Genomic DNA, 10,251 nt, shown 5'->3' on the forward strand with positions numbered 1-10,251 from the left:
TGTGTGTGTGTGTGTGTGTGTGTGTGTGTGTGTGTGTGTGTGTGTGTGTGTGTGTTCCAAAAAAGTTGGAAAGCCATACAAGTAAATGATGATAGAATTTTCATTTTTAGATGAACTTTAAACCACATCTTTGCAAACTGTATACAAAATACTAGGGCTGCACGATAAATCGCATGCGATATTTAACGCGCATCTTGTCAGAAAGCCGGTTCTGTAATCAGCGGTAAATCTCCATCACCTGCGGGCTTTCACATTGAGCAGCATTAACTACACAGAGCCGTTGTTCACTGACGAGCAGCGCAAAAAATCGCGCGAATATGGACGTGGTTTTGCGCAACTCGTCAGTTGCGCAACTGACGAGTTGCGCAACCCCCCCACCTCCCAATTTCATCAGACAAGGACAATTTACTCTGGAGACTTGTTACCCTGCTTTAGTTATTCATAGCCATTTTTTAAGATGGATTGAAACTCTAAAATGGAACAAATGCAAGTCAATTCGTTCTCTACATTTGAATGCGGGCTAAAAAACCACTGTGTACCTGTTCTGGACCGGCTGTGAGACACAATGGATCACTTTCAATTAGTTACTCTGGGCAGTTCACTCCACACTATAATGGCCCCTCATATTTCATGTTGATTGTTGTAACCCGTAGCAACAGGGTAGCCAATGGCTGGAAGATGCACCTGGAGAGGAGGGTTACGAGGCTATTGGGGTGCAGTGGAATGAGAGCTGTTGTTCCTGCCTGGCTGCCTAAGTCCAGTGAGAGGTCTCGTACCCCTGGGGAGTGAATTATTACCTGTCAGACCTAGGACCTCTGCATCATCTATTATGCAGCCCTCTAGTGGGGGCAGCCAGCACCAGCATGGCAGCGCGATCAGTGGGCCTTGGCCTTCAAACCTGGCCTCCTCTCTCCTGGTGGGTACAACTTGTGGCGTTCCAGCTATTATGAACATCTCCAGAAATTGTGAGTCCCTGCGTTATATACAAATGCGAGAATGCTAAATAGCCATACAGGTTGGTAAGATTCCAGCTGAGAGGTTGTGGCATCTCTGCCAGGCCTTCGTAATCTGCTGTAATGAATGGCATTATTGTGCTAAACTCTGTTATTAAGTTGTTGGTGGTCGATGATTTTAATTTGTCACACATTCACACTTAAATAAATTCTGTTGAAATCCTCAACAGAGTCAAAATGCCAGTCCTATTCTTACTCTAGTCTGAGGCAGGCTGTGACGCCTCTGGGATATTTTTATTGGGGTGGCCAGATTGGGACAGTAAAAATCTCAGAGTGGCACAAAAAAAAAAGCCTGTAGCATGGCTGAATTTTAGGATGTGCAGGGAGTTTTGCCATTTGATTTATGTCTGTCAAATGATTCATTGCCTATGTATTGCTTTGTAAAATTATTATTGCATAAGTTTAGATTTTGATTTAAAACAAGTTTCAGGTCCAGTTCTCCAGCAAATGCAAACATAACGTACACTGTTTAAGGAGTCAATATGTTGTATTGATATGAAATTAAACTGGCAATTTTAATTTCAGGAGAATTCATTGTAAATTTTCAAATTGGCAGCTATAATACCAAGCCTAAAAGACCAGGGATCTCATGTATAAACAGACATACACAAAATAGACATTGGTATGCATGTATGCAATTTTCCATTCAAGAATTTATAAAAAAAAAACTGTCTGGACACTCTAGACTGTGTACACACTGATCATTTTTTATTCTAATTTACATTTATTCTTAAACAATACAAGGATTCTAGCAGTGTAATGGCACAGCATTTACAGTCTGTGTTAAATACGGTAGTATTACATGAATGGGAATTTGCATGTGGAAGTTATATGCAGATGAGGTAATGCATAGTAAAACTAGGTTTTGTAAGCTGCATATGGTTGTTTTGGGCAAAAGTCAGGGTGGGTATGTATGTATGCAAAATCTTGGGATTTCTAAGTGGAAATTTTGTGCAGGCTCTGGAGCACCATTTAAGAATTCTGAAAGCTTTTGTGTATAGAAACACTTTTAAGACAAAATCTATGCAAAGTTTTATACATGAGGTCCAATGATTTTTCCAGTGTAGAGTTTCGATTTGGGAGGAAATTCAGTTTGTATTATTGCATAAATTGGTTGGTCCTTGTCTAAAAATATGTGTGTAGATGTTTGTTTGCTTATTTATTATTTAAATACAGTCTTGATGGTAGATGGGGAAAATGTTCATTCTTTGGAGTTGTCAGTGGAGGCACGTGCTGTCACTGCTAGAAGAGCTAGCACTTGGTTGGAAAGCCTGGGTGAGTAAGCACTGAACCCAGAAAAAAAAATAAAAAGAGTGATGCAAACTGAGAGAGAGGACGAGTGTGTGTTGGACGTCACTTTGGACGAGTTACAGGCCTCAACCCTCAGCTCCCTTCTGCCCTTGGACAGCATGCCTGGCTTCCAGCAGCTTTGTAAGCCATTTTTCTGAAACTTTAACCTCTTGTCAAACAACACATGCAGAACCACAGCAGCCACAGATGGAGAGAGACCGAGAACTGGCCACTCCTGCAAAGCACACTGAGATGGAGTGTGTCCAGACACTACACAAAGACAGAGATATGTTTGCAAATTAAGAGAGATTAAACGCAGAAAAAGGAAAGGCAGATCGCTTGCTGAGTACAACAGCTTTGTTCACTACAAGATGGTTTCATTCATTTCCATGTGTGTAATGAGTTGCATGTAGGTAAGACAAAATGGATTTGCAAATCCTCATCAATAACAGATATCTGATGAGGTCCAAAGCGACTTTTTTATTGCTTTTATGGCTATTATGACAAAATAGATATAACAGCGATTGTGTTTCTCCTGTCAAAAGCTGCTGTCTCTTAGATGGAGATTATTAGAATTACAGGAATAATATTTTAGTTTGTTTTTATTTGTGTTTAATCATTTATTGATAATACAAATGCACCAATAATAAAATTCTGAATGGCTAACTGATAAATGGCATATATAAAATAGTATACTATTTTTTTATTTTATTTTTCAATGGTGTAGAATTTAAACATAAAATAATTTTAAATCCAAATGTGAATTTGGATGTCAGAATATTATAATATACATTAAGAAAAATGGATCATTATGTGATTTGCTTAATATTACATTAAATAGTCCTATTAAATTATTAGTGTCTTTAAAGACTTTCAGTGAACATAGAAAACCACAAAGGTATTTTTAAAAAATTACATTTGTGGAAGTGAGTATGCACAAATATAGAAATCCAACCAATACTAATAAATAAAATGATGACGACCAATATATTATGCATCTGTAATTAAAAAGAAGGTATAAACCCATATTGTCTTTTATTCGATGACAGAATTTGACCCTGTAAATGAATTGAATATCATTAAATTTTTTGTCACTTCTATGAAAACAAATACATCATGTGGATCACGTACTCATGCATGCATTGTGATTCATGAGGAAAGAAGTCGCTGCCTACACAAACTGTCATCTTTAAGAATGTAAGGCTAGCTGAGTAATAAGAGCTAAATGGAAACTGAGTGATAACCGTGTGAAATCGCTGAGGTGTGTCATTGTTTTTATTATTTCTTTTTTTAGCAACTCTTCTTTCCACCTGATTATGGAGTCATGATTACCCCGTTTGCCTAATTTGAATATTCAACCATATCCTCAGCCACCAGACTCCACACAGACACCTTTTTGTACTCGTCACATTGGTATGCTAGAATTCAAAGCTGAGCTCACATCCACGGGCAGATGTGTCCAGAACGGCTTTCCTCCCCAGACCGCCATCCGAAGCCACCACCCCCCTCTCGTTCTCCCACCCCAACCTGCAATGCGAACTGCAGCTCTCCGTTTTAATTACTTTTCTCCATACATACAGGTTATTTATTGTCTCACTCCAGGGTGGTGGGCTTGGGGTTGCTCCAGATTGTGCTTTAAATGATCTCTTAATCACTTTATAATGGAACAACTCTTCCTGCTGCATTGATTAGCTGCTTGTGCTGGAATTGTTGTGAGCTTTCAACTTTTTAATCTGGTTTTAAACTCTCAGGGGTCCTTTATAATATGTTCATTTTCCAGAATGCCTTGAGAAGGATGTTATGTTAACCATTCTTCCCACTTGTGGTGGAAGATAAAGCATTGTTCATACATGGATAATCTGATATATGTTATTATGAAGTGATTTATGTTGCTTTCATCATCCTCTAATGAATTTAGAGGATGGAATCTGATTTGAAGAGTGAGTGGTTTCCTCCTGGGGATGTGCAAAAATACACATTTTTAAAATCAACTAGTCGGTGGGTTGCCTGAACTGGAAGCCCTGGGTAATTAGACTGCTTTCAGGTTCACCTGATAGATTATTGGATGGGTTTCTTAGGGGGTGTTTACATTTGGTTATTATGTCCAAAAATGGCTAGACGGAGCACAATGGTAGGGCAGCTTTGTGAATGTGGTGGGATTAATTTAAAGACACTTTTCCAAGAGTGCATTTATTTATTTTGCAAATAAATAAAATATAACCAATATCGTGATGTTTTCTTTTAATCATATCATTTGGGGTTGCATATTTCATTGTGCATGCTAATTTTACTCTATTTTTACTTTTAAAATACCCTTGCCATCATCTAATGCTCACTTAAAATTAATCTAAAGAACACTTATAATTTAATAACCGTTTTAAATGTAATATTTAGCATATCTCAAAATGGATGTTTATTTTTTTATGCTGTAATAATAATAACGGTATGATCGATGCCTTTTTCTCCTGTAGCTTTTCTCTTTTACATTATTAAGACTGAATAGTGTGGAAACTTAATGGTTTTGGTACAATTAGTATATCAGCTTATTGCTTTCAGTAAGAATTTTTATATTGGTACAGTCCTAAGACAAAACAGTCGGCCTCACTAATTGACTTGTCGGTTGGTGATTCTCAGTGTTTGGGTTAATGCTGGAACTGACCATTGTTTCTGAAAACTTCACAAAGCTCTCAAGCATGTAAACTTAAAAATGGAGAGACACAAACATGAAGCATGACAGCAGGCAAACAAAAGCAGAAGGAAATCATTTATTCTCAGGTGTTCAGCATTATTGACAGCCTCTAAGCAAGAAAAAAGCCATTTTATATATGTATTTTATATTACTGGCATGACAGTGACCTTTAAGAGTCTGTCTGAGTGTTTCAGGTTTGTTTTGCTGTAACTTTTATAGGCGGCTATAAAGAGCATCTGAAATGCGCTCATCAGAGTCAGTGCTGGATAAATGACTTGACTGCCTCACTGCATGTTTTTAAAATGAAAATTTTTTATGGCTCTAAAGAGTGAAACGGAGCAGGAAATTACAGCCTGAAGATAAGGAGATTCTCCCTCTCACAGAGGCCGTGGAATCCCAAGGTACCGCAACACCACCCGTCACTCAACCAGGACTAACTGCATTCATCAACTGCAAAACACAGCAGAAATTTAAATTTGTTTTATGTGTGCTTTGGAGCAGGTGGGATTACTAAAACCTTGTATTGTGGAATAAATGATTGTATATACGATAAAAAAAAAATAAAAAAAAAAAAAAAAAAAAAATTCATGGCTGTATTTCATTAATACAAAGTTACGTCTTTATTGGGAGAGAACTTGACGGAGTATCTTAGCCTACGTGACTCCGACTTCATGAGACGATGAGCATATAGACAACAGAGAGCGAATTAAATTCAGCACTTTTATTTCCAACATGCGCCCATTCATGGCTGCATATTATTTAATTCACGCAAAGTTATGTCTTTATTGGGACAGGACTTGACGGATTATCTTACATGACTCCGTGAGTTCGTCTCTATTTCTTCGAGCCAAGCTGCATAAACTGTATATCAGGCATTTATGTAATACATCTCATTTGTGCAATAAAGGCTGTTATGTTAAATAAAGTTTACTAACTACAGTAAATCAAGTACCCGTGTACACCGTTGTTGTTGTCTTGTTTCCCCTCAGACGCCGTGGTGCAATGGCGATCCTGCGCGCAATTCTCAAAACATCCACAAGATGGCGGCGTTTATCGGTGAATCCGATATTACAAAACCGATATCCGATTATTGTAAAATGCTTAAATATCGGGAAAAATATCGGTAAATCGATATATTGGTCGATCACTAATGGAAAATACATCAATGTCTTTGCATTATGAAACAAAATATGCATTATAAACCAAGTCACATTTATTTTATAGAAATATAGCACAAAAACAACTTTAAAACTGTGTTCACATTTGGCTGGGAATTATAAAACAACTGATAAATTGTTAAAGACAATCACCTTGGGACCAATGGATTTAAAGTAATTGCAAGAAAAATAGTTCTGAGAAAAACATGATGTCACTTGACTGATATTTTATATCTAATACATTGGAATTTTTAGTGTGACTGAGTATAGTTGTTTTGCTGGGAATTAGCCTATATGAAAAAATGGTTTATATAATAAACAAACACGCTGTAATGCCTAGTTTTGGATGATCCAGTAAAATATGATGAAATCTATCTTAATTCATTTGATTTATTTGGAACTTGATGGATTCAAACTAAAGGATAAGATTATTCATAAGAAAAAGTCTGAAAAGTGGCTTCATATTATATAACACTTGAACAGTAAGTCTATTATTGAAAAAATTATTTTTTTTCCCCAGATTTTAAAATCTGATTGGAAGAGCTGTTTGAAGTCTTTGTACAATAGCAAGTATACACACACACACCTGTACCTGCATATCTGTGGAAGTCTATATTAATGCGGCTTGCCAGCTGTAAACATCTAAACTCTGCCGCCATGTGCCTTTAAGGGTTAGTTCACCCAGAAATAAAAATTCATCATTTACTTCTCTTAATGTCGTTTCAAACTTGAATGTTCTTTGTTTTGTGGAGAAATGCCATTTTCTATTTAATGAAAGTCAAAGGGGTCCAGCGTGGTTGATTTGGATCCCATTGACATTCATTGTGGACAAAAGCAGCTGAATCATTCTTGAAAATATCTTCTTTTGTGTTCTGCAGAAGAAACAATGTCATACAGGTATGAGACATGAGGGTGAATAAATAACTGAATTTTTATTTTTGGGTTTGATTTGTCCCTTTAATAAAACTCTGTGTCTTGACACATAATGTAAACCACTCGTACCTGCTTGTACCCCTGCAAGTATATTTACTGTCATACATACATTTAGTGTGCCGCTTTCGAATCCCTCTAATTTTCAAGCCCCCTATAAATAGAAAGTCTAGTATGACCTTTGTAGATACTACGAAGGCATTCTTGTGCAGTTCTGAGAAAGAGGCCGATCTGAAGGTTTAAAGCTCAGTATCTGCTTTGTACGTCTGAGCCAATTTCTGTGAGCGTGTGCAGATAACCTGGGTTTGGTTTGGACCCTGTCGAGTTTCAGATTAGAAGCAGATGTCCCTCTCGCACTATGTTTCTACAAACACACTTATAGAGACGGGGGTTATTTTTAGGCCTGGCTGTGGACGTGGGGGCCAGAATTGATACTTGAGGAAGGGGTATAAAATAACCCCCCTGGCTCTTGACCAGAGCCCTCGCTAACCCCCCCAACACACACACACACACTGCCTCACATTCCTCAAGTATGTCCCACCGTTAACCATATGATGACTCAACTGTGCATGTGGGAAGGGAATGCATGTGTGCATGTACATCAGTCTTATTTGGTCTTTTATCCTTTCAAGCTATTTGTGATATAACAGGTACCAGCAAATATCTCTCTCCCACAGACACACACACACACACACACATTTCTGGTGTAGTGCTTTCAGGCTGCTTCATTTGATCTTGCTTTATTGCTTTCTCACATTCTGTGTGTTGGCCTGCAGCTCATCCCTGCAGAGCAATCTCTGATGTATGAAAAACAACTTGCCATAAACACATTTCAACCACAGAGACTGATATTACTCCTAATGCATCTCTCACTACAGGCATATACCTAGATTGTCTCTCCTCCGCTCCACCTCTGTGTCTCTCTCACACTCTCTCTCTCTCTCTCTCGCTCTCCAGTCCCTTGTGTCATCATATAGTGATCACAGTGGATATTACTGGGGGGCGTTCAAGACTCCATGAAATAATCAAGTCTGCCCCCCATCCCACTCAAACCTCCCTCTAGACAGGCCCCCTAAAAATCTCTCTCTCTCTCTCTCTCTCTCTCTCCCTCCAGTCCCTCTCTCTCTCTCCCTCCAGTCCCTTGTGTCATCATATAGTGATCACCGTGGATATTACTGGGGTGCGTTCAAGACTCCATGAAATAATCAAGTCTGCCCCCCATCCCACTCAAATCTCCCTCTAGACAGGCCCCCTAAAATATCTACAGTGTATCTCATCATCATATACTAACAGTAACTGGACTTCTTCCCCAGGGTGTGTCACATGGAATATATGAGCTTGAATATAGGGTGAAAATAGGCTTACAAATGTATTAGTTGGCTTTTAAGGTCTTTTTTGCTCTGTGAAGCCCTTCTTCACAGCTCTTTCCCCCTTCCAATTCACTGAATGGATACTGTGTTATGGCTGCATGATTTGGTCAACAAATTATATACAATTTTGGCAAATATTGCAATAATTAAATTGGAAAAATATTGGCATTTACATCTCATTTGCTAAAGTAACTTTTTTTTTTATTAAATTAATAAATAATATTATTGTGTTAGTAATTTGTATAATTCCTCAAGTAAAGGGATTTTGTAAATGTCAGAATACACATTATAAGCGCATTAATGCACATTAACTCGCATTATAAGGCACATTATAAGCAAATTGGTGTTTGTGTGGAGACCGCTGTACCAGGAGATCCTTTATGTGATTTTATTCTAATTAATTGTGTAGCCCTAAATAGGTAGCATAATTTATATGTAAGAATATGAAAAAATAAATAAAATTTGAATGGCTATATCCCTGCTTTTGAGGTCACAACATGGGCAAGACCTTTTTAGACAGATACTTTACATTTTGTGGCCTGTTAATTAACTGCTGGCTGAAGCGTACAGCACGTGACCATTCAATGTGTCCCTCAAAGCTCAATGAGCAAACCATTCAGCCACAGTTAACCATAGTGCTTAGTGATACAGCAATGCTGCTTTCAGTTCAGATTTAGATTATATTTTTTGGTTCTTTCTCAATTAGCATGATAATAGTGTGTAAATAGACGGGAAGAGCTAATCTCGTTCCTCTGTGACGATCGGCAGCTTATTATCACACAGAATGTGGCATCAGTTAAACTAACAAGCTGAACTGCTCTATAAATCTCTCATATCACACACCACCAGCAGATGGGAAAGGGACAATGGCAGATTGTACTTCACTTTAATAATATTATGTTTCTTTAGCGGAATCGTTTCCGCAGCTATTATTCTGTCGTAATAGTCTCCTGGTGCTTCTCATTTAAAAAAATAAGAAGAGCGAGAAAGATAGAGACAGCAGACCACCCCTGTAGTGTTTTCAGTGAAAATACTTTTAAAAACATTTGACCTCCTTTAGACAAAGTCTACATATTCCTCCTGACGCAGTCTGACTGGGTCGAAAGGTCAAAGGTTAAGCAGGAGCAGTGTGTCCTGAATACCAAAGCCATTGATTTTTCTTCCAGAGGGAAGTTGAAGGTGGAAGATGCCCAGGGTCAAATCCTTTGCACACTCAGAGGAAAGGAAAGGGGGGAATGGTGGTCTGACGTCCTCAACTAGGCTGAAACTGAATCCTGACCTACATCTCTGCTTTTTTTTAGGGAACGGAAACTACTTCTGCCAAGTTATTCCTGGCAAAAGGTAGTAACGGTCTTAAAAAGTGGTCTGAATCATCAATGGATGTAGATGACTATTTTGAGATTTTAATCTTTTGCAAGTCAGAGATGTGTAGTTTGGTGTTTTTGACCATGCAGTGGAGAAGATCTGTGATAATCTCACTAAAGCATAAGACAAGTATGCATGATGTAATTAGAGGTCGACCGATATGGGTTTTTCACTGGCCGATGCCGATATTTAGAAATCAGGGCAGCCGATGGCCGATATATGATGCCGATTTTTTGGCCGATATGTTTGGATGCGCTCAGTGGATCATGTCATGTACTCAATGGATTCGCAGTATGTAGCACGCAGCGCACCTGCATTTGACGTACCGTAAACTAGTGTGAAGGCGCACGACTCGCCACCGCTTTACTGATAGCACTGTGTTTCTCACACATGCAAAGAGAGAGAGCGAGAGTCTTGCATACCACGCTGAATCGACG

The 10,251-nt window shown here is 38.4% G+C and overlaps 1 protein-coding gene across 2 annotated transcripts in view; it reads left to right on the top strand.

The window, feature by feature from the left end:
- The window catches only part of LOC107663405 (semaphorin-6D-like), a 173,899-nt gene that overhangs the window by 3,626 nt on the left and 160,022 nt on the right, over positions 1 to 10,251 (top strand). The gene's annotated exons all lie outside the window — the stretch shown is intronic.

Source organism: Sinocyclocheilus anshuiensis, unplaced genomic scaffold (genome assembly GCF_001515605.1).
Source record: "Sinocyclocheilus anshuiensis isolate Anshui unplaced genomic scaffold, SAMN03320099.WGS_v1.1 scaffold3274, whole genome shotgun sequence".
Classification (NCBI taxonomy): Eukaryota; Metazoa; Chordata; class Actinopteri; order Cypriniformes; family Cyprinidae; genus Sinocyclocheilus; species Sinocyclocheilus anshuiensis.